This window comes from Miniopterus natalensis, chromosome 11 (genome assembly GCF_054644295.1).
Source record: "Miniopterus natalensis isolate mMinNat1 chromosome 11, mMinNat1.hap1, whole genome shotgun sequence".
NCBI lineage: Eukaryota > Metazoa > Chordata > Mammalia > Chiroptera > Miniopteridae > Miniopterus > Miniopterus natalensis.
In genome coordinates, this window is record NC_142091.1 from 39,117,459 (window position 1) to 39,124,651 (window position 7,193).

A 7,193-nucleotide genomic window follows, 5' to 3' on the forward strand; every position below is an offset into this window, starting at 1 on the left:
ACTTCTGTTTGTGAAAAATCAATTGTTGTTAACTTAATAATGTATTTAGTAGGTGACTAATAATCACCCTTTGGTTATGTGTGAAAATGAGTTTATGGAATTGAAAGAGCTTCCATTTTTATATGTGTGCCAGTCATCAGGAGGCTCTGAGGGGCCACTCAGTGGGCTGAGACCACACTTCAAGGATTGGGGGCATTGAAGAGCACAGCACATCCCCATCCCCAGGGCTGATGGGGCAACCCTGAGACATCATGCCTTTTGGCAATGCATAAGATTAAAAAGGAAACCAATATTATTGAAATTTAATTATCAAGATATAAAAAACATTTGCAATGCCTTAGCCAGGTAGCTCAGTTGGTTGGAGTGTCATCCTGTTATGCCAAGTTTGCAGGTTCAATCCCGGTCAGGGCACATACAAGAATCAACCAATGAGTGCATGCTAAAGTGGAACAACAAAAATTGGTGTTTCTGCCCGACCAGTGTAGCTCAGTGGTTGAGCATCGATCTATGATCCAGGAGATCCTGGTTTGATTCCCAGTCAGGACACATGTCCCTGTTGCGGGTTTGATCCCTTGTGGGGGGCATGAAGGAGGCAGCCAATCAATGACTCCCATCATTGATGTTTCTACCCCTCTCTCCCTCTCCCTCTCTCTCTCTGAAGTCAATAAAAAAATATATATTTTTAAAATTGGTATTTCTCTTCCTCCCTCCTCCCTTCCTCTCTGTCCAAAAATAAATTTTAAAAAATTAATAAAATACAATTAAAAACATTTGCGATATAGTACTACTACATATATTGTATTTATTAACAGAAAAGTAGTTTCTTTTAAAAAATCGTTATGTTGTACATTTAAAACTAATAACAATATTATGTCGATTATATTTCAAACAGTACATTTTAAAAAGTAGTTTCTTTCCATCCCCACTAAATATAGTTGAACAAGTATTTTAAAATGTAAATTTTAAAAGCACATCGAGTTATTTGCCCTCACCAGAGCACCCGCAGATCTCCATCTGGCCCTTCTGCTTGGGATCAGGCTAAAAACATCTTGAGCTGTTGTTTCTGGTTAAAGCCAAATCCCTGCTGTTGAGAAAAACGTGTGACTGCCCCCTAGTGGCCACATTTGGTTGCTGCACCCAAGCCTGGCACCCAGGTCAGTACAGGACTTTCTAAGGCTTTCGCGGAGGTCACCTGAAAGTTCCCGACGTGGGTAGCACCTATAAAGTTACCCCGAAGCCTGGCAGATGATTTCCACCAGCAGCCTGTCCTTTGTGGGGCAGAGATGGGTTAGGATGGGAGTGGGGAGGGACAGCTGAAGTTTCCTCCTGAAGAACCAGCTGCTGGAGATTGTGGCCTTAGCATCCTCAGAACACGGTATTTGGGAGAACCTTGGGTGTGCCCATATGGCAGAAATCCTACAGCCTGCTTCTTTGGAGCATCTCCCTCCCACAGGGTGACAGGCAGACAGGAGTGAACACACAGTGAGTGTGATGGAAAGCAGTGGAGAGTTTTCAACAAAGAAATGATATGATGTGATTTATGTTTTGTTTTGTTTTTTTTATATATATTTTTTCCCTTTGCTTTTCAGAGTGGGAGAGAGAGAGAAGCGAGAGAAAGAGAGACATTGATGTGAGAGAGACACATCAATTGGTTGCCCCCTGACCAGGTTGGGAATTGAGCCTGCAACCAAGGTACATGCCCTTGGCTGGAATGGAACTCAGGACCTTCAGTCCTCGGGCCTATGCTCTAACCACTGAACCAAACCGGCTAGGGCTAATTTATGTTTTTAAAACCTCACTCTTTGGAGAGGTGAGAAGAACTAGTGATTTCTTGAGATGAGACCTGGTAGGTGAAGGGGCATAGAAAGTGGATCTGCTGGGGTGGGCACTGGTGGGACTGCGGGCATGGCTTCCCACCTCTCACCCCTGGGGCCTTACCCTGCATTCAGCTTTAGGAGCAAGTCTGGTTGAGAGGACAGAGCCAGTTGCAATATTGACATTGGTCAATTCTAGTTTATATCTACCCTACTGTCACTGTCTTAAGGTTTCCTCTTTGCTTAACACTTGTCATGCAAACAGGTTATGGGACACACACCACTAGGCCCACTCAGCAGTACAAATATAAAATAGGGTATAATAGGGGGGAGCATACAAGCGGAGAAGTAGGGCACAAGCAGTCCCTGGAACTCTCATGACCACATTGACCCATGACCAGAGTCCCAGCAGAAGGGGCCCTGTTCCAGTAGTGCTGAAATGGAGAAGGAAAATATTTTGCTGACATGAATGATTTAAAAAAAGGAACTTTTTATTTCTTTAAAATTTTTTAAAAATTACCGTTGACATACAATATTATATTAGGCATACAACATAGTGATTAGATGTTTATATAACTTACAAAGGAGCTTTTAAATAGAGTGCATATGGGAGGGAACAGCTATGTGACTATGTCACATTGGAAGCCTCTTAGTCGAGGAAGTGGTCTAGTTAGGAAAGGAAGCCCCTAGAGCCAGGGGCTGATACCATTGGGCCAACTGAGATGTGCTGAGCTGCCTGTAGGGAGAGGAAATGAGCCTCTAAGGTCTTTCAGATAATGTCTCTTCTCACACTTAAAAAAATATTCTGTGGCCCTAACTGGTTTGGCTCAGTGGTTAGAGGTTGGCCCTCAGACTGAAGGGTCCCGGGTTTGATTCCAGCCAAGGGCACGTACCTCGGTACCTCTGTTGCAGGCTCCATCCCTGGCCCTGGTTGGGGCTCGTGTGGGAGGCAACCAATTGATGTGTCTCTCTCACATCGATGTTTCTCTCTCTCTCCCACTCTCTCTGAAAAGCAATAGAAATACGTATATATATACACACACACACACATATATACATAAATATGTATATATATAAAATAATATAAAATAAAAAATATTCCGTGTCAATTAGGATGTTTTTGGCTGTAACTGAGTCTTCTTAACTGAAAGTGACTTAAACCATAGAAGTTTTATAATCTCCCTTAACAGGAAGTCAGCAGAACTGTCCCTAGATTGGCTCAGTGGCTCAACCTGTCACCCAGGACCTTGCCATCTCTCCCCTCAGCTGCCCTCTTTGGCAACGTCTTCCCTCGAAGTTGCAGGATGGCTGCTGCAAATGCAAATAGCACGCCATAACAGGACAATGTACAAAACCTTCCTTGTCTCTCTCTTTTCTTTTTTATCAGGGAGGGGATTTTTTCTTAAAATTCTGCCCCAACCCTCCACCAAGGAGACTTCCCCTTTCACCTCACTTGTCAGAACTGGGCCACACGGCAGGGGGTGAGGGCTGCTACCGTGGCTGGCTTGGTATCCTGTCAACAGAGAAGAAAGAGAGGCCTGCTGGGAAGTGACCACTTGTGTCTGCCATTACATTTTTTTGTTCTTTGATTACAAAAGTCATATGTGTTCATTGCAGAAAGTTTGGGAACTGATTACAAAAGTCATATGTGTTCATTGCAGAAAGTTTGGGAACTCCAGAGAAGGGTAAAGAAGAAAATTAAATCTCCTAATATTCTACCACCCAGATCCAAGTACTGTCTTCTCCGTTTGGCACTTGTTTTATCCACCTCTGCACTGCACCCCCTCCCCGCCCCCTCTACTCTCATATTGCACCAGCCCCACTCTCGGGCACATAACAGTTTTTTGTAGGCCATGGCCCCAAACTCCTCCTCACTCTTTTTTTTTTTACTTTGAAAAAAAAATCGGAAATAACAAAGTGTGTATAAGGGATGCATGTGAAGAATAACTATGAAACAAATTCTTGTGAACCCACCTTTCAGCTTGAAAACTAAAACATTACTGACACTTTGAGGCCCTGATCACATCCCCTCCCCTCTCTTCCTGAGTTTGCTATTGCTTTCTGTATCAGTCAGTTGTTGCTATAAAAATGCCACGTATCGCCTCAAAACTCAATGACAATTTATCTCACGCTCATGGTCCGCAGGTTAACTGCTTTGGCTGGACTGGGCTGGGCTGGGCTTGGTGGGTGGGTTGCCTGGGTTGGCTTCAAGCTACAGACTGGATCCAAGTCTGCTCCACGGGTCTCTCATCCTACTTGGATCAGAGTATACCTGGGGCGTAGCCCTCTTCCAGAAGCTCACTGAAGTGTGAGAGCCACGTCAAGCGGCACAAGCACATTTAAGGCACAGCTCATGTCATGTCTACTAACATCCCACTGGCCAAACCAAGTCATATGGCCAAGCCCAACCTCAATGGGGCAGAAAATGCAGTCCTTTCACAGTGGAGGGAGGTACAGTGAGTATTTGTTAAACTGTGATCCAGACAATCACAGACATGCCTTTGGTCTTCCTCATGGTTTTACCAAATAGGGATGTATCTCTAAATAATACATCAGTTGTTTTCTTCTGTTTTTGAACTTTGTATACATGGATTCAGAGTAAATACGTTTTCTCTGAGTTACTTCTCTCCTGCCTCCTCCTTACTTGCTCTCCCCCTATTTTATCAGGATGTTTGGTTGTGAACACAGACACCAATCCTGGCTCACTTAAAGGGAAGGAATTTATCGGACGGGTGTTGGGTGCTTCACAGAATTGGTGGGAAGGTTGGACACAGGCTCAGGGAGTGGATGCAGATCAGTACTTGACTGGGGCTGAAGATGGAGGGAGATTCCCTGTAAAAGGACAGGAAGAAATTTTTTCAGGCGATGGAAATATTTTGTATCTTGATTGTGATGCTGGTTACATGGAATACATACCTTTGTCAGAACTCACCAAACTATACACTTTATTTTCTTAATCATTCTTTTATTTTTTCAACTACAGTTGACATAATATTATATTAGTTTCAGGTGTACACCCTAGTGATTGGACATTATAAAACGTATTAAGTGATCATCCTGAAATATTTCATACCCATCTGACACTATACATAATTATTATAATATTCAAACTATACACTTTAAATGGGTGCAGTTTATGGAATGTAAATTATATACCAAGTTGATATTTTAAAAAGAGGACCTGCTTCATTTCATAATAATGTTTAAAAGTCTATAGTGGTTAGTGTTTGAGAAAGCAACTGTGGGTTCTCCCCAGACCAGTTTTTTATGATTTAGAGTGGTATTACTGGCTCTATACCTGGTTCTCTAGGCCTCTTGTTGATTCTATGAACTCCCCAATAGTACTTTTTGTTTTTTTAATATAACAGGTTTATTGAGATTCAGCAGTTTTGAGTATATTCGCAGAGTTGTGCAACCATCATCACAATCAATTTTAGAACATTTTCAGCCTTAGCTGGTGTGGCTCAGTGGTTAGAGCACCAGCCTGCAGACTGAAGGGTCCTGGGATCAATTCCAGCCAAGGGCACGTACCTCGGTTGCAGGCTCGATCCCTGGCCCTGGTCAAGGAGCATGTGCGATGTTTCTCTCTCCCTTCCACTCACTCTCTTTGAAAAGCAATGAGAAGAAAGAAAAAAAAAGATTTTCATCACACTGAAAAGAAAGCTCAGACCCTTTAAGCATGCACTGCTTTTCCCCCTTAGTCCCCAATATTACTTTGCTAGGGCTGCCATGGCAAAGTACCACAAACTGGGTGGCTTAAAGCAACAGCAATTTATTCTCTCAGAGTTGTGGAGGCTACAAGTAGTCCAAAATCAAGGTGCTGGCAGGACCATGCTCTCCCTGTAGGCTCTACAGGAGAATCTGTTCTATGCCTTTCTCTGAGCTCCTTAAGTTGCTGGCAATTCTTGGTGTTCCTTGGCTTGCAGGTGCATCACTCCCAATTGCTGGCTTCGTTGTCACGTGACATGCTCCCCATGGCATTCTTCCCTCTGTGCTCATCTCATTGTGTTTCTCTTCTCTTCTTATAGCATCAGTCATGTTATATTATGAACTCACCTTACTTTAGTATGACATCATCTTATTTATATCTTAATTATATCTGCAAGAACCCTTATAAGGTCACATTCACAGGTACCAGGGGTTAGGACTTTAACATATCTTTTTTGGGGGGGGGTGTCATAATTCAACCCACAACACCCTCTCATCTCTAGGCAATTGCTAATCTGTGCTCCATTTATGGATGTACCTACTCTGGATGTTTCATAAGCGTAATTATACAAGAGGTAGTCTTTTCTGACTAGTTTCTCTCATATAGCATAATGCTTTCAAGGTTCATCTATGTTGTAGCTTATTGTATCAGTACTTCATTACTTTTTATTCCAAATAACATTCCATAGTATAGCCCTGGTCAGGTAGCTCAGTTGATGAGAGCATAGCCCCAATAGGCCAAGGTTGAGGGTTTGATCGCCTGTCAGGGCACATATAAGTATCAATCAATAGATGCATAGGTGGGTGGAACAGCAAATCGATGTTTCTCTCTCCCACTTTCCTTTCTTCTCTCTAAAATCAATAAAAATTTTAAAAACAGTTATCTTTATTTTTAAAATTTCTACAATATGGATATACTACATTTTGTTATTCATTCATTAGTTGATGGACATTTGGGTTGTTTCCACTCTGGCTATCATGGATAGTGCCATTGTGAGCATGCATATACACATTTTTGTGTGTACATATGTTTTCATTTCTCTTGGGTATATACCTAGGAGCGGAATCGCTGGGTTATACAGTAACTCTAAGTTTAACTTTATGAGGCCCTGCCAGACTGTTTTCCAGAGCACCTGCACCATTTTACATCCCTACCAACAGTGTATGGAGTTTCCGATTTCTCCACCTCCTTGCAAGCACTTGTAATTACCTGTCTTTTTAATTATTAGCCATCCTAGTGAGTTTGAAGTGGTATCTCATTGTGGTTTTTATTTGTATTTCTCTGATTACTAACGATGTTGAGCATCTTTTCATGTGCTTATTCCCATATTCTTTTAATATAATCCTTTTCTTAAATCAGCCAGGAGTTTCTGTTATGTTTTTGTTGCTTACAACTACGAATCTCTGAAACTTTCCTGAAAGTCTCCCTGAGAGTTGTCCGTTTTCTAAACTCATTGTGGGCCTAACAAAGGAGTCCTCGAAGGGTCCTTTGAGTGCTCCTCGAAGGTCCCTGAAGACTCCAGGGGTACAGGAGTTCCATTTCACAGAAGCTCTCCAAAGTCACTAAGGCCCTCAGGGACAAGAAGCTATTTATTATCTCATTCAATCAGTCAGTAATCACTCACCGACTCTCTCTACCCATCCCACACCTGTCTCTGTGCCTGGGGTCCT